The sequence below is a fragment of the Opisthocomus hoazin genome, chromosome Z (genome assembly GCF_030867145.1).
Source record: "Opisthocomus hoazin isolate bOpiHoa1 chromosome Z, bOpiHoa1.hap1, whole genome shotgun sequence".
Taxonomy (NCBI): domain Eukaryota; kingdom Metazoa; phylum Chordata; class Aves; order Opisthocomiformes; family Opisthocomidae; genus Opisthocomus; species Opisthocomus hoazin.
In genome coordinates, this window is record NC_134454.1 from 72,718,516 (window position 1) to 72,745,884 (window position 27,369).

Here is a 27,369-nt window from a genome sequence, read left to right on the forward strand (position 1 = left end):
CGGCGACTACTCAACACAGAAAAAATGCGTATAACTAAATTTAAGAAAATCTGAGAAAGCAGTTTTAATGCCCGGCTAGCTCAGTTGGTAGAGCATGAGACTCTTAATCTCAGGGTCGTGGGTTCGAGCCCCACGTTGGGCGCCAAAGTAATGTTTTGGTTTCGGCTGCCGCCAGCAACCAAAGCGCCACGCGGCCGCACCTCCCCCTCCGGGGTGCGGAGAAGAATGGAAAGAAACAGGCAGAAACTGGTGGGTCGGGATAAGGGCAGTTTAACAGAACAGCAAACAGAGGGAACAGCAACAACAACGATAGAGATAAGGAGAAAATACGACACAAACTCGCACAACAGACCCTCTCTCCTGGACAGGACCAGCGCCGCGCGCTCCTGAGCCGCGAGTGAGTTCCCGCCGCGCACCCCCCCCCACCGGAACCCAGCGTGACGTCACATGGTACGGAATACCGGGCTCTGTTTGGCCAGGTGGGGTCAGCCCCCACCCCCCGGCTGTGCCCCTTGCTGGATTCCGGTGAAAATTAACCCTGTCCTGGCCAAATCCAGGACAGGAAGCCTTTCTCGCTGGCTGGGGCACTTCTGTATGTTCCTGTTAGTCTCAGCAAAGGCTCTGAATGGCTTGGGCTCCTTCCTCTCAATTAAACTCCATATTTATAAGAGTTGTGGCAATTTTATTTGATAACTGTACCTCTTTGTTAAGCTGAGTTCAAATCAAATTTGAAAGGGCCACGGTCACACTAAAGGACAGCATCACTACATGGATTACCTGAATCTGTTTCATCATACAAACACATCATCCTGGTCCTCCAGCTCAGCCCACATGTGCTTTTCCTACCAGCCAGTGAGAGCTTCACTAAATTCACTGCTGAGAGCAGGACAAATGGACATGATGGTCTGCTCAGTTATCTAACTACCCACTGAGTCCTGATTTTTTTTAAGGTTAATATGCATCTTCATTTTGCATTAAAAACATTCAACTCTGCAGCACACTGAAAGCCTTCTGTTGTATAATTCATCTTCTTTCCACATCTAAATCCTATAAATTGTATGTGTCAATTTACACATTTAAGTAACACATAGCGTGTGTTCAGCATAACTGTACTGAGTTAAGTAGACAAAGGCACAATCATCAAGAAATTTAGGTACACATTGTACATTGCTGGAAACAGATTCAGTTTCTAAATTACATGAATACAGCTTCCACGTAGACTATAAAATAAAACCATGTATGATTTTTTTCTTCTTCTCTCTCAAGGACTTCCGTTAAATGAGCTCCACTTCCACAATCCAATGACTGCAGGAGGCAATCAATACACCAAAGTAGGTCCCTCACACTTTCTTCCGTAAGTCAATCTATTACCGCACAACTCTGTCACCTGTTTTTGCACATCATCCATTCTAGCATAATTCATTTTATGTATTGTTTGACTTCAACAGCTGCAAATGTTCACATAAGTTGAAGCAGAAAGAGCATTTATTACAGCTGACAACAGATTTAGCCACACAACACTTCATAGCCCCAGTAAAGCAAGAATTAAATCCTATCACTGTGTAAATTCAACATTTTGTGATTTTTCTCTTTTAATTATTTTTCAGACATTTGGAATAGGCAGCATCTGTATCCCCCCCATCCTGGAGCATTTTCCTTAAAGACTGGGGTATTTAAATCTAATTCATCTGTCATGGCATAAAATAACACTATTTTAAATAGGGAAATATTCCAGAATAAGGAGATGTGTATCTTAGTGCAGTCATGTGTGGAGAATTTTATTCTGTGGTGCAAAAAAACAACCCCATCACCAAAAAAACCCCCACAAGAAGTTCACTGAGGGCCTGTTCTTACTGAAACCCATCTTCTAGATGTGTTTTTAACCATGAGTTCCTCCTTCTACTACTGAAAGAGCTACTTCAGTCTTACCGTTTTAGATCGGCTGCTTGCACACCTCTTTCCTGCCTCCAGAACTGCTGTGTATGGGTTTGTCTGACTATTGCTATCCAAGGTTATCTTCAACTATGGACTTTTATTCCAAGAAAAGAAAAGTCTTTCTAAAACTCACTCCCTATGCTAATTTAAAAAACATCTCAATCCAATTTAAAAACTGCAGCAAAGCAGAAAAATTCCATGTATGTACATAAAAAAAGTTCTTCATGTTGAGAACAAGAGTAGGGGCTGAAGAAGTTCAGAATTTCCACCAGTGCAGACATTCAAAACTTAACTGGACAAGGCCCTCGGCAACCTAATCTAACTTTGAAGCTGGACTCAACTTCAAAGCTAACTTTGCTTTGAGTGGGACGTGGATCAGGTACTCTGCACAGGTGATCCCGCCCACACAATTACTCTGTGAGCCTACGTACAGAAACCCAATGTAAGTGTGTTTCTCTTCCTTCTTCTTCATCATAAGGTATCTGTGGCAGTAGCAGCTGTAGCATCATTAAATGGAAACTCACTGGAAAAATATATACTGTAGGTCTTGTGAGATGGAACTAAAACAAAAAGGTTCATGAAGATGCTGATTAGAAATAGCCTCAAACCAGATCTTGTAATGACTGTAAGCAAATTCAGGGTCTGATCCACTGAATCCAGCAGTGGTCTCACTACTAAGATGAATATTATCAGAGAGGAGAAAGGTCAGGTAAAAATCATGTGAAGTAAAATTATTCTGTAATCCCAGTAATAAAGAGTCTCCTTACAGAAAAAAAAACTGCCACCAAAATCTGATGTCACCTCCATCTGAAAAGCATTAATAGAAAATTTATCATCTGCCAAACCAAAATTAAATGGTGGTATGTCGGAAATAGTACTGGAATCTCATAAGCCTGAGCTGCCACTTCAGAGAAAAGCATTTAAAGGAGATGTGAACCAAAGGTTAAAGAACAAAATGCCTGAAAATGAGATATTTACTTCCAATTAAAATAAACCAGTAGTTTTTCTACAAACACTGATGACTCAGTTTAGGAAACGAACAAACTTAGTTTAGTCATCGACTCAGCAGAACTATTAGTTTATTATGCTTTTTTTTTTAATTTGAAATTCTTTACATTACTAGTTCCACCCCCCTCCCAAAAAAGGGAATGTCTAATTGTCTTCTTTCCATCTAAATTCACATGTTCAGCACGTTGGGATCTCTGTGCTGCCTGTCTTCAGTGTCCCCAGATCAGCGTACTCTGAGAAGTACTAGTGAAGTATTATGCCAGAGAAAGCTTTCAGGGGAACAGCCTTTCAGATAGCCCATTCCTCTCACACATATTTAAACTCATATTCAGGGAGAATAAATGGCTTCTTTGAGCCCCTAGAGAAAGGTGGCTGTGCTTTGCTTGGGCTTGTAATCTTATGTTAGTTATGTGCAGGCTATGGAAGCAACAAAGCTGAAACAGAACTACCAAACAGAACAAAATTTGGTTTTGTGTCCCAGCTCACCCCTGTGATTGTCACATAGGATCACCCTTTGGCACATTTTTCTGCACTCAGGATAACTGTTTCCTGCTGACTGTGCACCTGATTTGTCAGAAAATAAGATACACCAGGCTAACAAAGGTCTCTGAAGAGGCTCTTGTCCTGCAGCAACCCAAGCATTTTCCCACTGACTTCAATGAGATTTAGAGCCAAGACAGAAACACAGGACTGTGATGGCTCACAGCACCTTAAACAGTACAGACTTCAGTGAAGATGCAGATGTTCAGCTCCTTTCGGTGTTAAATCCTCTCAGAGCCAAAGAAAGCCTTTACTGAAGCAGTTTCCTCACTGAAGTAGTCAGAAATGCAACTGGAATTAATTTAGGCCTGGCCCCCACACAGAAGTACAACATGATTATTCCAGTGAGGGATGTGATTTTTCCTTCTGGCAATGCAGTTCCTCTGTACCACCCTACTGCAGTTACATTGCTATAAATACAGCTTATAGCACTAAAATTTATTTCCATCCCCATAAACACATTCTAACCAGCCAACCATCATCCTTGCTGGTTCAGTTATATTGCTTTAGCTACATGCACACGGTTAAACTCTTGGGTGTAAACAAAGCCTCAATGATTGTGTTATTTCTGTTTTATCCAGCTTAGACCCTTTGCAGAAGGCATCGTACAGTATGTATGTTGCTCAACTCCTAAGCTTCATACTAGAAACCAGCCTAGTGAAATTTTTGTTATTTAACAAGCAGTAAAGCACCATATGAGAAATTAGTGAGAGCTCTCACTTTTCACTGCTTCTGAGTTTTTAAAGTAAACTTCTTATTGCTTGAAATAATATTAACGTAGACCCACAGCCTTAAGCTTAGTAACAATTCTACTCACAGGGGACCCCTTGCAAGTGTTTTCCAATGTGTTTTAACCATAGCTGTTCCTTTTTAAGAAAGATTGTTCTGCAAAGGTCCACGTGCATTTGAGAACTAATTCATCAACTAGATGGGGATCCACCACATAATTGCTGTTTTTCAGAATAACCTGTTCCATTTTGGTACAGAACAAACAGATTCACCTGCATGTGAAATTACTGTAATTTCTCAAAGCAAGTTAAAATGGAGTCCAGAGTCCAAACTGATTATACTACCAGGCAAAGTATTACCCCAAAATTGAATCTCCAGGGCAAAAAAGAAAATCTACGAAAACTGAAAAAGGCAGCAAAGCAGAAGATACTGTGACAAAGCACATTTATAAAAAGCAAAAGAACCAGTTTCACCTCTTTACATCAATTTGTAACACTGTTTCCCATGCCTTAAACTGCAGTTTTTACCTATCACAGTACAAATCCCAGGATCACGCATCCTGAAGCCACAACAGTGATGCTGGAGCTGGAGTGTACGGCATATCTTCTCATCAAATTCACATTACCTCAATGCTATGCGCTACTGTGCTTTCACACAACCAAAGTGATCTGAATCAAATAGTGAATGTTATTCATAAAGGCCCACTTGGTTTAGCGTGTTATTCAGATAAAGGGGATACAGAAGGCTGCAGCTCAACAATTTCCCTTTTGCAAAGCATCCAATGAAAAAGGCACGGCAACTTCTAGTAAATGCACTGAAGTCTACAGGATTAATCATCACTCCAAAAAATAAAAAATAAAAATAGCAATTACTAAACAAGCAAATCAAGGACACTCAGGGAAAAAAAAGAAGTGCATGCTCTGTGTCATTCTAGCAAGAGTTAGGTCAAAATATGGCTACGTGTGCAAAGCCAAGTTGTCCACAATCAGACCACAGCAGAATTAGACCATCTCACCCAGAGCTACAAAAGCCACCTCACCTTGCAGCCACCCTGCCTCAGCAGGCCCAGCTCCCTCCCCTTGACACGGACACTCTCTAAACCTCTCTTCTGCGTTCCTCCTTCTCTCCGCTGACCTCACTGGTTTGAACTCTCCCTCTGTCCTCCCCATTAGCTCTGCATCCAATTTCAATTTTCCCCAGGACACAGGGGCAAAACAAACTCAGGGCAGTAACTTCTTGACCCAACTCCGCTGCAGCCAGAGCAGCAAATATAATAATCACGGCCTTCTGGCACCTTATTTCCACCTCCAGGGTTGGGTCCATCTTCTTCGACCATATGCTTTCTACTGTTTATTTTTTAAGGAAGAAAGTTTTTCCTCTCTTCAGCTTCTTTCTGGTTCATTTTGAACCACTGCTGCCAGAAGCAACCATGACAAACTCTTCTTTGAGCCAGTTAAGAGTTATCTTGAAGCCATGAGGTTTTGGTCCACATTGTTCCTATCGGAAAGCAGTTCTGAGGCTCATGTGGCTTTAATTCTAGTAACTCGGTTGTCAATTCAGATCAATTGAACAGAAATCCCTTGTCCAGCCACTGCACAAAGCCTATGTTGCAATCTTTCAAAACAAAACAAAACAAAAAAGATACAAAAAGAAATAACCAAGATCCCAAGGCAGAGACACAAGGCAGACTGAAAACTATAAACAGCTACAATGACCCAAGCAACAGAAGAGAGCGCCTTGTCATAGGAAGTTTTACCCCATCATTTTAGCAGATAATTCCACCATCTTAGCAATCATTAAAAACAAAAATAAAGCCCATATAAATCCCTGGAGACATGAACTGTTTAACTTCATCGTGTTGCTAACAAGTGGAATGGCTTCTTTACATGCAGTGTTCAGCAAAGGAGAAAAGTCCTAGGCATCCTTCTTAGACTACTCCACACATTCATTAATTAGTTGGCATTTTGCTTGTTTATCTAATGAGGTATGCAACAGCCACTGCTGTGCAGGGAAAACGTAACAAACTAAAATACTCTTTCCCTTCGGTTCTTTGAGGCACCTCACAGAATTTACGTTTTTCCCTTCCCCGTGCCTGCGCCCCCCCAAAGCCCCCAGTACTTCTTAGTATAGTTGAAATACTCTATTTATGGACTAAACTATTTTTTTGTGTAAGTTACATACATACAGCTTGCATTAACATCAGTACAAACCCAATATAAAACTCCCAAATACAGAATTTCAACATCAAACTATAGCTTTTAGGACTATTCTTCAATAAAAGTGCATATTTTTGCACAAATCCAAAATGACAAAATCCCATAGGGCAAGATTTTCAATAGATGCTACCTATGAAATTGCCCAATCCAGTTTATTCATGCCAATATAGTCCATTCACATAATTCAGGAGCGCTGGCATACCTACAGAAAGTTATTTATCTATTGCTTACAGGTATACACAGCCTCCTGGTCAAGTTAGTAAGGCAGTATCCAGCACTTCTCAAAATTGCTAGATTATGATACACCGTGGACCCACATCCTGCAAACCTTTTAATCCAAGGCGACAGTCTCTGTTCCTGACTCCAGTGTCACAGAGCTGCAAAGATTGCTTGCAGACCTGAGGGGCTGGCTCATCCTGATGTCCCATTACAGTAACACGGTCAAAACCACACTATGTTCTGTGCTTAGAGACACAAAAGGAGGTGCTACACAGCTAGCCGCAATGTCAGCGGGCTTTTCCCCCTGAGCCTAAAAGACCCAAGAATCACAGCAGTGCAAGGGACAACACGAAGCACAAGAGCGGGTCAAACTCTCGCCCCTGGAGCCACACGCGTAGCACCTCTGCCACCATACCACAGTCACGAGTACCATGCACTCATAAACAGCACATAAAATGGAAAACTCAGTACGGTATGACAACACGAACAGATGATTTTTTTTCCCCCTTTCTTTTCAGGTAAGACCTTTTCAGTCTGAGGGCACAGGTGCACTTTAAATACAACATTCAGTCCTGGGTGTCCTTACCATTAGAAAGTTGTCAGTAAACTGGGGGGAGTACAAGAATCATCAAGCAACAATCACCAACCTGGCAGAACAGGCAAGTGGGGAAAAAACATTTAAATGGATTCAGACAGCTACGTATACTGAGTATGACAAATCAATGAGCAAGTGTGGTAGCAAATGTGATGCCTGCTGAGACATATTTTCCACAGTGCAAAAATGAAGATGGATATCATATTTACACGATGACCCAAGGGAAAACGGCAAGCCGTATTCAGGTGAAATTCAAGGAAAAAGTTTAACTTAGCTGAAAAACAGAAATGGAGAACCCCATTAAACAGTGAATTAGTCTCCCAGGGAAGGGTTAGAGGGCTAAAGAAACAGCCATTTAAAATCAGGACAGAAAAGGAGCTTAAGCAAACTTACTGGAAAAAAATTTCATTGGCCACATTACTAACAAATATGTTTCCCATTGCTAGTTTCAACAAGGTATTAATGAGTAAAATGTTACTTGCCTTTCTCGCTAGTAGCTCGGAGAACAAAGTTGTAGGTTGAATATGACATTGACAACTCTCCATGTGACTCATGGAAAAAAAATCAAAGCATACCTCTGTACTATATTTCGAAAGCGTGAAGAATAATAGGAGCAGAGAATTTCAGTTCAAGTGCTTTTTATACATGTAAAGTGGCAACATTAGCTACGATCTGCAACAGTTCTTCCACCAACTTCTCATGAATTTTAGGTGTTCCTAAATATCACACACTCTGATTTCTTCTTCATGACAGAATGCAATAGAAAGCATACTGTACTTTTTTTTTTTTGCATTTAGGCATATTTAGTAACAGCCCATCAATTTCTGAATACATGGGCTCTTCTTGGGCCAAAGAATGCTTCTAGATGCATGACTGCTCACAGAATACTAATTTCATACTATGTCCAATACCCGAACGTAGTCTGGCAGACATTCCTACAGAAAATGCTATGCAAACTACAGAACAAATACCAATAGATTATTGTAGTACCCTACCCCAACATGCAGTTAGATTTTGAATACCATTTTAATTTGTAAAGAGACAGTTAAAAAATCCCTCCACTAGTCTTAATTAGATCCCTGTCTTCTCAAAAATTAATTACATGTCAGATGAAGCACTGGCTTAGGAAGCTCCTGTATTCTTGCAAAGGCAGAGATAGCTCTATTCTCAGCTGCGTTACAGTGACTTGTTATATGCCTCCCAGCAAGGAAAAATGCACACCTTTTCAAACGGCGATCGGCAACTACAAAGCTTTCTAGACACTTATTTACCTTTCATGTGTGCTGAACCTCTACATTTCCAACAGAAATCAGCGGGAATCATCAGCAGTTTTGAAAAATAAGGCCTTATAGTCCAGATTTTAAAAATAATTAGGCAACAATAATTGTGCAGAAATGGCAGCTAGACACCTAAACTGTTTATACTCCCTTGAAAATTCCATCAGTATATATCCACCACTTTAGAGAAATCATTGTACTCATAACGGTATAAAAATGTCCATTTTATCATGGATTTCTATAGAAATTTAGGTATCTTAAAAGGGATTCGGCTACCTAAGCACCTTTTGTGAGCCCAACATGTAAACACCTTTGAAAAACTGTTAAAATAACACTCATGCTAAGGTACTCAAAATTGGTACATGCTCCTAAAATACACAGTGAAATCCTGGCCCCATGAAATACAATAGGCAAAACTCTCACTGACTTAGAAAAAAGTTAAGGTTTACTCTCGCCTCAGCTTCATCACCAGCAGATCTACAATAAAAAAAATGTCAGAGACGACGTACTGCCTTCACCTCTTCCTTATTCCTTGCTCTGTCTGCACAGTTCAGCACACTCCGCCACCAAAATGATCACCAAAATTTGGTAAGCATCCTGAAAATGCGAAAAGACCTGTAAGTGGTAAGTTTTGTAATCAGACATTCCATTATTAAGCATCTCCAGTAAGTTTAGAGAATGAAAGTAAACATGGCCAGAAAACTTCAGTCTTCTGCCAATGCGAGATTAAAACCGGTAAGTCTTTCACTAATAGAGCTCTTAATCTGAAGATCTCCTCAGAGCCTTTAGTAAAGACAGAGAGATGCAGACTAACGTAAAGAAAAATGAGATGGTATATAGAGAACAAACACAACCAACCTACAGAATGAAACAAGGATCGAACACCAAAGAATAACTCCTCCCTTCCTGATGCTTCACTGATGCCACACACACTTGCAGTGACTTGAAGAACTGTTCAGCCAGCAGTGCCCAAGGCTGCAGAGAAAGCAGTGACGGAAGCAGTGACGCAGCTGCAAGTGCTTACCACCCTGTTTACTGAGGCCATTGTACTGAGGAACCTAAATACAAAGATTAAAAAATCTGATTCAGATACCTACATCTTAAAACCTGGGCCAGTTTTACCAAGATCCAAGCTGTCTTCTCAGGCTTGTCAGAATACATAAAACATACACAGCACTGGGTAACTGAACTGCAAATAGTTCAAAGGAGGCAGAGTCAAAATAATATAAATATGAACACTTTGGAATATTTTTTTTTTTTTAGTTTCAGGGTTGGAGTCTCAGGTTCTTCTTGAGGGAGAAGAGTTCACAAAGCAAAACCTTCAGTAACACTGCCCCAAGTGGGTAGGTACACTGCATTTTAACCTCCTCAAAAAAAATCCTTGAAAAACTTCGCAGCAGACATGGGTCAAACTGCTCACCTGCTCACACAATCGTTTATCATCAGAGGTATCAGAGATGTGAGTCAGGTGAGCATCTTGATCAACAAACACCCCCATTCCTTTCACAGCCCCGACAGGTGCCACGGGGCTACTGCGGAGGCTGCTCCTCCAGAAGAGAAAACCGGGAGCTCGGTGGCACAGTGATTATAGTTCACTCCATTCGGAAAGGTCACTGACTTTCCATCATCTGACAGCGTCATTAAGCCCAAGAGAAGTGGGATAACTGTTTGAAATTACTGCCTGGGGTGAAATGGAACAGTAAAGCTGCATCACTTATTTGCACCGGAGAAATTAAAAGGAAAAATAGCAGTCTCCTTTCACACCAGGACACATATAGCAGAGGGCCTGAAAATACAGCAAGAGTTTACTGCTTAACTAAATACTTACAGTGATATATTAAGGCACAGAAATTATTACTGTGGGAGAGAACATGACGTATTAATCAAAACGCATTTGAAAAGCTTCATCATATTTTTAAATTACTCTAGAGTGTGCACGATCTGGCCTTGCAAGGACCGGACACCTCCAGGGGCATGCTGTGTTCTCAGCTCCTACTGAGAAGGCTGTGGGAACAGACGATGCTCGGCACTTTGCAGGATAGGGCCCTCAGTGCTCAAAGTAAAATCTAACCTAAATTTAACCTAAATGACTCAATCAGATCAAGCAGCCGTAATGAAAAACATTTGACAAGAACGTGGTTAGTGATGTCAGTAAACAAATGTCAAGGTTTTAAACAACAACAAAAAAATCAATCAAAAAACCCAACATCACATAACAACTTCACACTGACTATTTCAACTCCCATGTTATTCAGCAGCAAAACTCTGGCTGGACACAGAAATAAGCCTCTTTCCCTGGACCACCAGAAGACATACCTTTCTCTCTTGTTCTCCGCTGCATTCTCTCTGGGCCTCAGCACTTGTGGAAACACTATCAAAAGTGCTGGGACAATGCCTTGGTGGGAAAGACATTGATAGCTCTCCTGTTTTATAGGTGGGAAACAAATACCCAAATGACACTGAACTGTTTCAGCTCACACAGTCAAAGGGGGACAACAAGAGATCTTTTCTACCACAGGCACCAGCTGGAAGACCATCCTTTCTCATACAAGATCTCCAAAGCAAAACTACTTTTATCCACAGGGTATGAGTCTTTCACATTGATTGACTCCTGCCAAATACAGGTATTTTCAATCCCGATAGAAGGTTCAGAGTTGACGGAGTTTTTGTTACATTTTTTCAAGTCATCAGATATTTATAATCAAAATATTACATCTACTACCTGCCTAATTTAGCTAGGTATATCCAACCATGAATATGTCGTGCAAAGAAATTCCGACCAGCACAGACAGCACAACTTTGCTCCTCTGCAAACTGCAAAAGCTGCCACTTCCCTTTCTGAAATAACAGAGTAGAAAGGCTTACATGAAGGTAACTGCTATGCATTTTCAATAAAATACAGATTTTGAGTTTTACTTTTGGAACACCCACTATACATTTTTTACCGAAATTCAACCAAACTAGTCATAGCAGTTGACCATTCAACTGTCACTGCTTCCAAGAGCAAGGGGATTTTACTGACCTCACATTTGCTAAACATGCTACACATAGAATTAGATGAGCAGTAATCAGTTCGATTTTTTTAAAAGCTTGAAAATCTTACTAACATTATGTCCTGTAAGTAGTATAAGAGGCAACAGAAACAAGTGGTAATTCCACTGGGACTAAGAGGTATCGCTATACCTCTTAAAATTAGGACAATGCATTTATACTAGACTTCACTGAGCACGAGCACTCCTGCACAGTCCTGCCAAAAGCACCGACCCTAGTATCACCATAAGCTCTTCAGCAGTGGGAAAGCCAATACAGAGCTTGCAGATACAGCAGCGCTATAGAAAACTGGTAAGCAAAATTGGAAGAAAACTCATACAGAGCCAGTTAAGTGACTTTAATTTACAGACAAGCAAATCCTCTGTTTACTGCTTTTTGAAAACATCCTTTGCAACACAAATCACACTAAAATATGGAAAAGAAAACTGCTTTTGTATGATATACTTCCCTAATGAATCCTAGTTTTAATGACAAATTACAATATAAATTCTATCTTCTGAACAATTTGTTGTCCCTCACCTTCTGTGAATTCACTGTGTCATTCTAACCTAATGAACATCAGTAATGCACACTACATCTTTCTAAGATCAAAACCACTTGCCTCCCAAAATGGTAATTAGAAAGAAACAAAATTACAGAGAAACAACATTTAATTTGATTTGTTTTAAAAATAAAAAGCAGATCCTGCAGGACACTGGATCTACTACCGAGTAAGTGTGAAATAACGCTAATTGCATTTGATGTACTATATTTACTTTATTAGATCAGGAGAGCAATGGAAATGCAGCAGCATACTGTAAATGTGCCTAATAAAGCAGGCAAACAGGCATCAACAACTTACACAATGTATTTCTAGTGAGCTATATTTGTTTCCATCAAAGTGTTTGTGTAAGCAGAAACTACAGTCTAAATCTAAATCTGAAAACGAAAACAAAGTGGGTATAGCTTGTTCAGACAACTACTGCTCTGGGCATGTAAACTATTCAATTTAGGAGTCTACTCTTCTGTTCTCCTCCCAGTGACCTCAGTGGATCTTAACGCCCTCAGGAGAGCAGAATTCTAAGTTAAAGGTTGTTTGTGTTTGCCTCTCCTTTGACACCCTCTTTCAAATCCACAGGCACAAATGAACCTCCTTTCCTTAAGCAAGAACTGAAAACACCACGCAGGCGAGGAAGTGAGTGGCAAGGAGAGGGCATGCTTTAACTCAAAGAATCTGTGGGACCAAAAAGGTGTGGAGAGCAACATGAACTGGGAATGTTTAGCAATTACATTTCAAAACCAAACTGCTCCCAAAACCAGTGGGAGCCCCAACATCCATTTCCATAGGAAAAACTGGTTCCGTGTGATTACAAAGCTTCGTAGAGGATCAGGCAGAGAGGTTTCAGTAAGTGAGCATCAAGTACAAGAGATACAAGTAAACTGGCTGCTTTACAATCCATTAAGAGATCTAGCCATAGAGAAAAAAAAAGAAAAAAAAATGATAATTTGCCCAAATCAGTTTGCACTCAAATCATACTTTATTTAAATAAACAGATGCACGAGTTCAAGGAGTTCATCTCTGCCTAGGCACAAATGAAAGTAATGCAAGCCAGTTTATTAATAGGCAGATAAACCCACCCGGAAACAGCCTGATGAGTCAGTACGACTCAGCAGCTGAGGGAGATCTCCACAGCTTTCACACATGATGGGTGCCTGTGACAGCAAGGTCGGCAGCTGAAGCCCTTGGCAGCAGCATGCAGCTCCCAGGAGCTGATGGTGGGAAGCGCTGAGCAGCTGCCATGGGAAGGGGGTCAGCTGGCACCTCGCTCGGGTCACTGGTGGGCTAGGCGACCATCTCCACACGCAGCCACAGCACCCAGTGAAGAAGCCCCAACAGCCTGGTTAGAGCAAGGCAGCCCCAGGGGAGCAGGGGCTGCCCCAGGGAGTTTGGCTCCGTGGGCTGGGGCTGACAGACAGCATGGGGGGGCAATGGAGAGGGTCCCTGTAGCATCTGGCAGGCTGAGCGGTGACTGCCAACAGGCATGGGACACTTCCTGAGATGCCCAGGAAAAGCGCTTGGGAACTGCCCAAGACATATGATGGGAAGGTCCAACGGTGGTCTAGGGGGGAACATGCAAGGGTAAACAGAGTGACAGGGGGACATAGGACAGGCTGGTGCTGTGTGAACAGGTCAGTATGTTTGTCTGGCCATGCCCTGCGCTGGCTAAGCATGGGTTGGCCTCTCATAAGCACCCAGCTGGACTAGCTGGTGAGCAGGACAGGAGGCTAGGAGGGCACATATATACATATATGTATGCATATTGCACGCCCTGGGAATACCTGCTCAACCTCGCTACCAGCTGGAGTTGGGGACGTGGACCTGTGGTAGCCTCACCTCTGGCAGGCTACAAGGGTCAGCAACTCCTGGCAGATACCATCTCTGTGCGGGATTTACATAAATAACTGTCAATTCCTCATCTGATATACAAATAGAAAGAACTATATACCCACCAAAGTCTGGTTAAGGATATCCTAACTGTAATCCTCACAGCTCACAAACTTCCAAAGATCAGTTATCATGGAACAACACAGAAAGGTTTCCAGATATTCTACCAGTGCAAACTTGCTACCTGAGAGTAAACACTAACAAATCTAATAAAAGGTGTAATAATGATGTAGAAACTGTAATAAACTATCTACATTTCTACTGGGGAAAAATATTAACACAAAAGTCACATGGACGTGCCAGAAAACAAGTCTGGGGTGATAAATACTGGTTTGTGGTTGTACATTTGTAGCTTTACATTCAGCTGAGCCATTAGCACATTTGAACAGCTGAGACTGATAAAAGCGTGGTCCAGTGAAAACAAATGAGGATGAGATCTGAGCTTTGCACCTGGCAACTGACGAACTCCTTTACGTGGCTTTGGGCCTCATGCTTCCTCTTCCCCTTCTGCAAAATGCTTTGAAAACTACAGATGAAAAGCCTACGTTTAATACACATTGTACTGAAGCCTTATACTCCAAAATAAGATACAAAAGCAGCCAGATTGTCAGATGGTAAACAGCAGCCTGCCCCCCATCTCAGCCGATAATTTTCTCAAGCCAAGAGGCCAGCTCACAAATCGGTTCTTACTTACTTTTCACCTGTGACGGGAAACTTCTCAAAAACTGCTTAAAAAGCTGTGATAAGCCTCTGCCTCCAAAAGCAACTAATGTCCCTGGCCACATCCGACAGAGCCGAGGTCAAGCTGCCGAGCAAGCCCCATCCTGACAGTCCCACCGTGCCACCACGGGATGGGCTGGGGCAGCACTTGTAAAAAGGGCCTGGGATAATCAATCTTTGCTGAGGCTCTGCCCTAGCTTCTTCCAAATAGAGACTGAGATAGCCCAGCAGCTTGGCACAGCCCTCGCGTCAGCCAGGGACTGAAGTTGAGCCTGGGAAGAAAGGAGCGGTGGGGGGAAGGTGTTTAAAGATCTGGTTTTATTTCTCACTATCCTACTCTGATTTGATTGGTGATAAATTAAACTTCATTTTCTCCCCAAGTTCAGTCTGTTTTGCCCGTGTCAGTAACTGGTGAGTGATCTCTGCCTGTCCTTATCTCAAACCACAAGCCTTTCATCATTCTTCCTCCCCCCTGTCCACTTGAGGAAAGGGAGTGATAGCGCGGTTCTGGTGGGCACCTGGCATTTATCCAGGCCAAACCAAACAAACTGCCAAAGTGGGAGCCACGTCTGGGATGCTTGTGAATTCCGGGCAGCTCACATTGGTCACTTGCTGTGACTACCCAGTGGTTCCAAAGAAAATGAGATCTGTGTAAGGGGATGCAAGCAGGATCAGACCTTCTGACTGGTAAATCAATTGACACGCAGTTTGTCTGAAGATCAATGGTTCTCTAATGTCTTTTGCAAAGTAAAAATATCTTCTCTTGATGACTCATTTTCCACACTAAAGAACATCCGTGGGTGGAAGAATGGAGCTGAAGCAATTCTATTTTTTTTCCTCCTGTCACTATTGTAGCAGCTCTAAACTCCAGCATAAAATAGAAATGAAGCCCTTGCAAGATGTTTCCAGCAAGTGAACTGAACAGCACTGTTTTGTTACCTCTTTTGTAATCATTTTTATCCAGACGCATATTATATTCAAATCATTTCAGCACTGTTATGCTCACCCTCAGAACCTGACCTTCCAAACACAGAGGAAGCAGTGGGACTTTTATTGCATAAACTAGTCAAATCGATGGTGTATTATTTGCAAAAACTTCGTCACTGTTAGTGTTGTGAGTCCAGTCACGCTTTAGCTAAGTTAGGACCAGAGTCCCTTTGAATTTAATGAGAATATATTTATCCCACAGGATCAGACTGAACAACAGCCTCTCAGAGTAAGGAGTGCCTCAGAAAACCTCTGCAACGTTGCTGGACTGGAACTCTACAGAGATCGGCAAGGGCTTTCTCCTGTCCCAGTCCCCCACTACTACACCACGCTCCAAATGGAGATGATGCATCATCCCTTTTATTCTGTCTGGGGAAAGGCGTGGGATACTGACACCTAGTATCAGGACAAGTAGGTGATCCCAGCATACTCCTAGGGAAGGAACAATTTTCATACTCTCAGAAGGCGGGCAGAGAACAGCCCACAGCTTCTGAATCAGTGTGCCCAAAACAGAAACAGCAGGAAGTGTGGGAAGGCTCATCATAAAAGGAGATTTCCTCGCCTCCTCCTCCTTCCCTTCAGCAAGCTGACTCATGGTTTCTCAGCAGCACAGGCACAGAGTCTTTCCCAGTGATGGCACAGCATCCACCCTGGAGCGACTCTAGCAGTGGGTTGAAAGGGGATGACAGAAAACTGGAGGGTTTTTTGAAAGGTAGGGGGCTAGGAGGAGCCAGTTTCACGTGGAATCAGAAAGCTCTCATCAGGTGGTAAGCAGGACGGAGCACCTCTCACCCTCCAGTATCCCACCCTGCTCCCATACACCTCCAGCATCCAGTATCGAGACCTCCAGCAGAACCCACGGAGCCTCGCTGTGCCCCACACTCTGAGCACCCACTCTGCCCTCGCCCATGACTGCCTCCCTGCCTGCTGCGGAGGGGAAAGGATGAGGCTGGACGAGCAGGAGGCCACTACACTTCGTTCCCTGCCACCACAGAAGGAGCAAGCATTAAAAGGAAGAAATTCTCCCTCCTGGGTGGCGAGGGAGGCAGAGGAACTCTCTCTGTGCAGGAAGCCATCCAAACATAGATTTACCCCAACAGGTTCTATGCTTTGTCTGTAAACATGTATTAAGAGTCGCCTTGTTCTTTGCTTAAGAGGGAAGCCATTTATACTAATTTTCAGTGAAATATGAATATATGTTAATTTAAGCTCAAGTGCCTCTTGTTTTTTTGAGACAGTTTTCTCTTATGCTTTCCTGTGTTGCAAAATTCTTTATAGGTTTGAGTGTGACGACTCAAGAATTCCTTCCCATGCTCTTTTCTTATTTGCTAGATAAACTTATTTATTTATTCGGGTTTAAACATTACACAGCGCCAGGTCCACACTCTGTTAAAACCATCAAAAATGCAAGTGTCCAGTTAAACCTGTCCAATAACAAATATTTGACATGGTTCACAGAACTCTATCTGACGTAGTACAATCCTGCAGACTGACTTTGATTTTACGTTTATAAGGAGAAAGGATCAAGGTTTGCTCATACAAAGAGAGAGCATAGGTGCTTTCAGGCAGAGACAAAAATGTTCACAAGCAACCACATGTAGACCCAGAAGAGTAGTGCTTTCAGAGGGCATTTGTGTGAACAGTCCTAAAGATATAGACAGAAAAAGCAGTCTCCTGTGTGTACGAACTCAACATAGCAGCTGCTGATCTGAGAGCATATCTGAGGATACCTTTTGACACTCATCACCTCTCCAGTCAGTACCAAGTACATACCTGCCTATTTCAAATTTCCCAACATGAGAATAACCCAGGCATTTTTTACTGACTGCAGACCCAGAGGTGGGTAACGCCAAATCGGTTTACTAATATTTGTAGGATATTATGAAGAAACAAAAAAAGAAACAACAGAGGCATGAGTGCTCCCAAGCTGCAAAACAGTGCATCAGAAGAGGCACTAAGGTTTTCTGTTCATCGCATTTCCAACTCCAGCACAATTTTCTCGAAACTGCTGACACAGTTAAAGTGCTGACAGCTGTCATATATAGACAGTTATTTCTCTTGGTGAACCTTTTTACTTCTGAAATCTTGACAAATGCAGGTGCTAAGCCAAGAAAATCTACTATGAGTTACTATTGTGTATTCTATGTTGAAGAAACTACCCTCAGTGTATCTCCCAGGATTGGGGATATAGCCACAATAAACACAGTACATTCACCATGTAAGTCTACAGATATAAACATGGCCATACCCTGTGCATATCTGTCTGAGTCTGTACTAGCTGAACACAGATCATCTGCCAAACAAGTCAGAACCACCTTCGGAAGATCTGTGGAACTTCAGAAAGCTCAGGTTTCACTGGATCGCTGTCCAAGGACAATGTGTTCACTCAGGATTCAGACTTGATGTTAGTCATGAGTAGTCATAACTCACCTGAAATATTTACAAGCTTATGAAATCTCTCCTCAGTTGAGAACCTCCAAAGCAATATATCACTGAAGAACACAAGATTTGTCCTCAGGAGGCTTAAGGCTTCATCAGTCTTTCAAGGTATTGTATTATACTATATTTCTTTTAAGTGTGGGTCAGAGTAGAACTCTCAGGCAAAACACGAAAAATCTGCAAATTCTTGCCTCAGAGGGTTTTTTAATCCATTCATGCCCTACACCCTAACACAAACAAGAATGGAGAAAGGTTTATTTCTCTTTCTCTCAATTTCAAACTGATCTAGATGACAATCTCGTACTTTCAGTGATAGCTTGTTACCTCCTTTGCAGAGAGATAAACTTTTCACCCTTGGCACTTCATTTAGATACGGTGGGGTCAGAAGTCTGGCAGAAATACCTTTGCTGATATATATTTCACAATGATCAATAAGAGAAACAGAAAGAAAACAGAAGGCCTTGGAATAAAAATAGAAGAAACCCTGTGCAAACGTGGCACACAATCCTGTAGGTGTCTTCAAGATTTTCCTTAAGATTAAAATAAAAAAAAAACCTTTGTCCCTCTCCTGCAGCATAAAGGAGCTTGTTTAGATAAAGTGCAACACTTTGGCTTGAGAAGAATTCCAGTTGAGCTCTGCCTGGGAGACACTCGGCCTCTGCCACCCTCAGACAGTAGACAGAAGACCACTTGTTTTCAAAATCCCCAACTAATTCAATTCTCAGGACTGAGCAGCCTGAAAAAGTACTATTCATATTCCATGCCAACTTCCTTCCCTAAGCTGTAAAAAAAACAACAACTAAGTGACAATAAATTCAGGACTATTTTTTACTTTAAAATGTGTATGTTACTATATTTTCAGCATACGAATAAAATCTGGAGGCATTAATTTGACAGTTTCTAAAATCTAAATTTCAAACACAAAATAACACTATGAAAGCATTGTTGCCCATGAAAATAGAAGTCTGCAGACTTTGTGGAAAGCTGAGATTTCCAAAGCATTTTTAATAGTTTACCTTGACAATATTAAAGTGCACATTTATTTATGAAAGAAAATATTACAACTACTTTTGGTATGGATTCCTGCACTTCCAATTATATTGCCTTAAAATTACTGAAGTGACAACTTTTGTTTCTCTTTATTCTGTTCTTTTAATCACTGACATACAGACAAATTTTATTTCATTTTAACATAGCATGATCGTCAAACCCTCCATTCCCTCTCTCCCCTAAGAAGTCTTTCTTGCTGATTTGCTTCTCAGATTCTCTCCTCCTTCCCCATTTTCTTCTGCATTTTCTCACCTTCTCTTCACATCCATTTCTCCTCTCTTGGTCTGCATAGAGTTCTAAAAGGGCTATAGTTCATCATGCTAAATTGAATGGGTTTAAAAATTTCTCATCATTTATTTAATAATGGAAAAAGATGCCTCCATTAAACCAAAAAATACAGTGAGAAGCATATGCTTCCTCAAGATGAGTTTTCAATCAAAATAGTAAATACCTTCTAACTGAAATATTATCGTATGGCCTTTGTGCATCCTGGAAATTGTAGCTGAGGAACCTCATGTCCTCTGTGTCCTGAATGAAGTAAACATCCCATATTTAACAATGTCAGACCCTCTTGCACGTGACCTGTCACCCCAGGCGAATAACCAACCAACCACACATTTCATTGCAAAGAGATAATAAAAGGAACTCTAGAGGTAAAATAGGAGCAGAAGCTCCATGGGAGCCAAAGTTGCAAAATGTCTTGGGCCAAAGTAAGAAATTTAAACTTTGCCTCATCGAGCTGCCAGGTAAGGCAAGCACAAAGGGCACAGGAGCAACAGCCCAGGGGTCACTGGTCACAGTAACGTTCGTTTGCTTTGCAATTTCCTTGACAGTAACACAACAAGGAAGACAAGAAACAATGTTAGGACAGTATCTAAGCTGAGCTGTTTACAAACTTCTAGAATTGGACAATTTACAATCAAAAATCACTTCAATTGAGTTTAATTATGAACAGCTTAAATTAATTACTTGTACAACACTAACTCAGGCAAGAATGGGACTCCCTGTGCCTTGCACAGACATATTTTACAAGAGCACCTACCCAAGCAAAGCTACAATCTCATTTGAACAAGGTCTGGTACTACAGAAATACACAAATGTGCAGCAAAACTGGACTAAAACTCCTGGATTCAGATATGAGATCCTGCATGTAAGAAGGGAGGGAATGTCCACACCAGGACTTTGCAAATACTTAATGCATAAGACAATGTGGCTTTTCTGACTTTAACGTAGATCCACCTATGCAGGTTGGACAGATGACTGATCTAGACCTTCCAATAATTTTCCATCCTGCTAGGATGGGTGACTGGACGGTGACAGCCATAAAACTCCGCAGTGAGATCCTATGCTCTGGTAGGAGGCACTAAGACTATCTTTTCCAACTCCTGCAGGTAACCATTGACAAATCCTCACCACGGTAACTAATACCAGAGGAGACTGAACAGTGAAAGCAGTCAAATAGCTTTCAGCAAGTACTTCTGCACAATAAAAATGGCTATAAAACCAGGACCAGTTCTCCCTGTGCTTTTAGTCAATGCTGATGACTGAGTAACAAGGTATAGGGCAAACAAAGTTCGACCTAAGTTTTCAGGGAGGCCTAGTACTGCTCCATCCCTGCAGTTTATTCAGTCCTTCTAAAACTTATCTCAGCACCACTTCCACCAGGGACTTTCTTGCCTCTCGGTGGGAGGGAAAAACAAACTTCTGCTGAAAATTGCACTTCACAATTAAAATCCTCCCTGGGCTATACTTCCAAGTATTATAGAGTATTTACTCAAAAGCACTAAAGGGGATGAGATGCATAAGCCTAATTAGAGAATACACAGACTTCAGTATTAAATTAATATTCTCTCTCTTTTCCCCATTCATATTAGGACACAGAATTAACAATTCCCATCTATGTGTCAGTGGTAATAAATAATAAAAAATAATAACAATGCTTGTGCAAGCACAGGGAACTCTCCACAACCTGAGGGTATAGAAGGTATATTTGTTATTTCTCTAAGACTTGCCACATAGGCTATATTGGTCAAGTAAGGAAATAAAGCACAAAGCCCAAATCCCACTGTCCCCATAATAACTAAATTATAATATTAGTGCAAAGCTATTAAGGCCATTTAATATGATCCTCCTAGAGTTCCAAACAACGGTTTCACATTTTGCCTACTTACAAATACAGTAAGATGGATCCTAGTTAAATTATTGTTTTGGTTACTTTGGAGCCCATTCATTAGCAGAACCCCTACCTTCCCCATGCATTATTAAAATTCCTTTCTTAATGAATCTTTCTACACATGGAAATATATTATTGACACCACTCCAACACAAGTATATACTGTGTCAACAATGCTAAATTATCTTCATTACACAGCAATGCAGAACTGAAACAAACACTACAGCATTGCATCATTTAATATGGCATGCCAGGCTAAATGGTCCTACTTCAATAAACAGTCCAGAAATCACAGATTTCAAAGAGAAGGGCACCTATTGATTTCATATAGGAATCTGAAAGGCTTACACAAAAAGAGAGATTTGTAACTCCTTGCTTTCTCCAAAATGCAGAGAGAGGGGATAATAGATTTTTTCCCTGAGGACAACAGAACAGCTGAAGAGAGAAAGCACAGAGCAAAACAGCTTATTTTGATAGTTCACCCTTCATATAGCCAAACATCACAGAATCAAATGACCAAAGACAGAAGGCAAAAATATGAGCCAGTAAAAGCAAGAACGAATAAAATGCTATATTAATTCAAGAAAGTTAGAGAGTTACATTAAAGAATATATTCTTCACATCAATTCCACCAACTGGAGCAGAAGCATCAGTTCCAGGTAAGTATCTAAAGCTGGGTGGAACACATGTGCGTCCGTGTCAAGAAACCCCATAAAATCTGAAGACACGCACAGAGAAATGAAGGCACACCCTTGCACAAAGACATACACATGTGAAATGAACCTTGGCTGTGAGCCCGGTCTGCAGCTCATGCATTGCTGTGGCTCTAGTGAGCAGACAGAACCAGCTTATGCCAGTCCTTTAATATGCAAAGTAAAAGTTGGTAACCTGTAAATATAAACCCAAGTATAACTTTATCATACATAGTGTGTCAGGTGCAAGTAAAAAATATGCATCAATGAAAAGAATATATGGCAATGCAGCTTCTATTTTTTCAGCCTCAGAGGAAAAGAAAGTATTTCTACAGTGATTTTTGAGCTGTGTTTACATGGCATGTATTAAGACTCTCAAACAGGTCAGAAAACCAGCTATGTGAACTACAATGTATTCATATATATTTGCACTTGCCTTGATTTTATCCTAACATTTTCATTTTTATACATAAAGGACAGCCATCCCCTTAATCACTGGGACACATTTTCCAGCCACAATTTTTATTAGCAGAACCCAGTCCAATGTACGCTTGCAATAAAGTACTAAGAAACTTCTTCACAGGCTCTTCCTTCCACCTCCACCATACATGAGTCTACATCTTACTAAGCTGTATTATAAATAAGTTTTTACAAAGGAACAGCCAGATCCAACAAACAAGACAGTTCGACAATAGTAGAGAACACTGAGTTCCTTCATTTACACCATTGTCTTATACTAAGATCAGATGGTTCAAGGAAAATGCACTCCCTTATGAGACGCCACCTTAATGGCTGCCACTTTTTAAATGGCTGAAATATTCTCCAGCTGAGCAGAATAAATGAAATGCAGCCATGAACAAAAAGCTATGGCCTTCAGTTACAAACCTCTAATTTAGAGGTCCTTTCTTTTAATCATACATGCTTGTCAAAGGTGCAGTTAATAAACACTGACTACTGATTTAACAGGCCCTACCTAACACAGTAAGGTGAACCGCAAAGACAACGATGAGAGTTTATTTTGCGGCCTGAAATCAGATGTCATGTCCCAGGTTCTTTGCAGTCGTTCCCAAACTGAACGATGAGGTAGTGGGAACGAACCAGGCAGGCCAAGAAAAAAACAAAGCTGAGATGAGTGTGGCTTGTCTCCGACAAAATTCCAAAATAAGCAACTATTTAACGTAAAGGAAAACGTTTGTGTAAGAAACAGTGGATGAGTGCTGGTTCACTACCTACAGTTAGGCCGGAAACGGAAAAAATTTCTAATAAGCAAAAGAAAGGTGTCTGAAACAGTCTCTCAATATCACTAATTTATTTTATATGGAGACTACCAAGTAGAACACCATGAGAGGCTTGCCCAGAAATAGCTTGAATTCTGTGCTACGGAATCTACTCAATTTTGTATTCAAAGCTTCCACCGGGTCTCTCACCAGAATACATCATCTTCAGAAAGTTCATCTCATTCTCAGTGGTATTTTTAGGTAGGCAAACCCAAAGCATGTCTAACACATGCCCACTCCTTTCCCAGTTCTTCTGTCCTCATGCTTGAGGATGCGGCTGCCTAGTTATCACACTTACCTGCTTTAGCAGATACAAATAGTTGGAAGTCACAATAACACCACTGCTGCCCTACAGTGATCAATATTAAGGCTAAGGAATTTTTCTGATAGCTAATTCTCAACCTGCCAGCTATAACCAGAGCCTAGTGGGAGCAGAACTGCTCCTGAATCCTTCACTGGTCTGCGTGCAGCAAGGATGTGCCTGCTCCTGCCACTGCAGCAAGACAGTGAGAGATTGTCTCAACTTGCTCTCTGCATAAAAACATGAGTCTGAAGGAGCAAATGTTACAGCGTGCATCGCCTCTGCTCGAGCATCAGAGGAACTAAACAGCAGAAGGTGTTAGTATGCCTTCTTGTTGTTGGCCCTACCTTATTGTGGTACCTAGAGCCTCTTAAATCAGTGGTCAATGTATATTAACTTATACTGTAAGTATACATGATTAAAAGAAAGAGACTTCTAAATTAGAGGTTTGTAACTGAAGGCCATAGTTTCTTGTTCATGGCTGCATTTCATTTATTCTGCTCAGCTGGAAAAGGTTTCAGCCAAACCAGACCACAGGGGAACAAGGCAGGACACTTACGGCCTGCTCTATCAGAATGTGTATAGCATACGGCTGTGTCTGGGATGACAAATGTATAAGTACCAGGGACGAAAACAAGCTAAAACCAAGAGAGGATGAAATGTTCTGACTGACAGGGGAGATATGTGCAAACAAGGACAGTGAGTTACAGCGATATTGAAAGATCTCACAGTTAACTAAATATTACATCCCTGAGAGAGCAGCTTCATACCATGTTTAATTCAACCCAAGCAGTGGGCTGCCACCAAAAAGAAATGTCCCCTTCCCTCCCCTTGTCTCACTGCTTTCACTGCTATCAAGACCCAGCAACCCATTTCATCTCTCCCTTGTGCTTCATCTAACAACAGTGCAGCCATAATCATCAGTTCTGTAACGAATCAACTCACTGGTGGAAGGCGGGGGGGGGGGGGGGGGGGGGCAGAGGTGATTAATATAACCACGTGTCCCTCTTTACCAGCCAGCAATGAAAAAGCTGACTTTGGGCAGCAGTCTTCAGCTAGGCTGCATTACACACAACAAGGAACTGAACTCTGGAACTGCACAGCCTTTGCACCTGCACTTCCCTAAATATTTCACCCATTTCAATCTGAATTTGCATCACCTGCCTTAAATTCTCCAATATGGATAGCTGTACACTTGAGAGACCATCTTGATCATGAAGATGTGTTCCCTATCTGGTCCCAGAACTATAATGAAAAGCTTTCAGATTTATCAAGGGATGTCAAAGCTCCCAAGAAAATAACTAGCATGGCCACAAGCATAAACTGTGAATGTAAATCCTTGTAAATTCCTGTAAATCATTGAAAAGCTAAGCACTGAAATGCCAAGTCCTAAGGTATATATCCACAAAGACTTGAAGTACCAACGGCGTATGTAGTTCAAAGCAAAAAGAAATGTAAATGTTGCACAAGCAAAGGCAAAAAAGAAAAAAGAAACCACAATGACATCTGCTAGGCAGATAGATTGACTACCTTATAATTTTCACTCTGGCCACAGCAGGTGAGTCCACAGAGTTCAGCTGGGGGAGCAGAGATCATCTTGGTGCTGAAACTGCAACTGCTCTTGCCGCCTGAACTTCAGGTATCACAAGATAGCAAGCTCTGACAGTTCTAATTTAACTCTGACAAAGCACCATAAACTAATTCATCTCAGAATACTACTATGAAGTAAAGTAACATTATTCCCATTCAATAATGGTGAAATCAAGGTACTAAAAGAGTTTGTAGTTAAAACGCTATTTTCTAGCTTTCAGGCATGTACCATAGGCTTGCTTTTGTAAGAACAAAACATTTTCTGCAACAAACTGAACTCACCGCACTGATCATTTGTTCTGTGACCATACAAAGATTAAGGATGTGACAGCTGAGAGTCACAAAAAGTGAAAAACAGTATTGTCGATGTTTGTCAATGCAGCTGAATACTATATACTACAAAATATGAACGCCTTGGTGCTTAAAACACACTAACCTTTTTGCCAAATGTCTATTATAAAGTCACTGTGTAAACATGTATGCATACGGAAGAAGTACCCTTTCGAAAAATTTTCTGTGCTCATCAGATTAATTCCGGCAACACACTATGCGGTCTTACCCATACAGTAATCCTTTTGAAACTGACGGTTTCCTTCTCCAAAACTGCTACACAGAGGTCATCTTCCCCAACAAATACATCAGCCTTTCTTTCAGCCCTCTCACACATGAGACCTGCGTGATTCTGTGCCGGGTTTGCTGTGTGGAATGGCAGCAATTGCAGCTAGAGGAGATGAACGTCGCATAATGCTAGGTGCATCCTCCCCAAAGTTTCAAGTCTCCACACAGGCACAAAAACCCCACAGAAATCTAAGACAGCAGAAGGCAACATCAAAGAGACAAGGACTTTGGAAAAAAGAGTATCTGTTTTTGGGCAGTGTTTTTGCAGCTAAAAAAATGCATGTACAACTGAAAGCACAACAAAAATTTTACATAGAGAAGGAGATAGCACAAGTTAAAGTTGAAAACGCTGTCTGCAGCGCTGTGAGTGAATCTGTATATATAAAACACAAGAATTCTGTTTTGTCTTTATGCACTGCCTGTATTTTTATGTCTAACAGCTGCTTTTCACTTTCACAGCATATTGAACTGTGCTCCTTTGGCAAAAAGCAGAGCAGTAACAACTACCAATTTGTCAGGAAAAAAAGCCCCACCACAGTAATTAAGAACTAGTAAGTAATGTGTAAGGCTACTTCAACACAAAATGGTCTGTTTTCTCTGAAAAAAAGGTGTCAAGTTTGGAAATAAAAAACTTCCTCCACAACAACAACAAAAAGAGTCCAGGCTCCAGTGCTGCCTTCTGTGATCTCTGGGGGACTGAGGGGAAGGACGCACGGACAGAAGTGCCAAGCTGAAGACCGGCTGAGAGGTAGGGCTTTCCCGGGAGGCTTGCTTTTCCCGCAAGTCCTGGGGGTCAGCCTGGTCTCTGGGAAGGTGGTTTACACAGATCAGAGCCAGCACAGGAGACCCTGACCCAGCGCCGCAGGACATTTCACAAGCAGGAAAGAAATAAGCCAGTCAGCCTCTGCGCATAAGATGGCCTAAATTCAGCAAAACTGAGACAAGAAACCCATGTTGAATCTACCCTTCTACTGGTTTCCTTGACTTCTCACTTGACAGCTACTTGTTAAAGTGTAAATCCACCCTGGAGGTGAAGGTCTGGAAACACATGTTAATGAGCAGTGCAGAGCCCGAGGCAGCAGCACCAGCATTGGGACCTGTAGGCTACACAGTCCGAAGCCTGGAAGGGTAACAACATAGTGCCTGTGCTCTGAGAACATGTGGAGAAAAAAAAAGTGTGGTAGCCTCTACAAAACCCAAAGAAATGTGGAAGCTACAATTACACGACCCAAACTCTGTTTCCCACTGACTGTACAGGACGGGGCAGAGGTAACAGCAGCCCTGCAGCTTTGCTTCCTGTATCCTTGCATCCAATTCCCTGTCCTCATTTACCCTTTTCTCACTGCCACCCCCACCACTTCACTTTTGGAGGAGGGCGCACACCAGCCAAGAGTCAAAGCTAGTAAGCCTGACCTGCTTCTAAAAAGCCTCTACTGATACCAAGTGCATGGCCCCAAAAACTGCTCTGGTTCTCTGAAAGATCGGGATCCAGCTAGGGAGACCTATTAGATGCTGCTCAGACAATGG

General features: G+C 41.6%; 1 protein-coding gene and 1 non-coding gene across 2 annotated transcripts in view; one reads left to right on the plus strand and one right to left on the minus strand.

Moving 5' to 3' along the window:
- PARP8 (poly(ADP-ribose) polymerase family member 8) overlaps positions 1–27,369 on the minus strand; it is a 117,686-nt gene that overhangs the window by 65,937 nt on the left and 24,380 nt on the right. The window lies entirely within an intron of this gene.
- TRNAK-CUU (transfer RNA lysine (anticodon CUU)) lies at positions 70–142 on the plus strand. The gene has a single exon. It is a non-coding gene; the product is annotated as a tRNA-Lys (tRNA).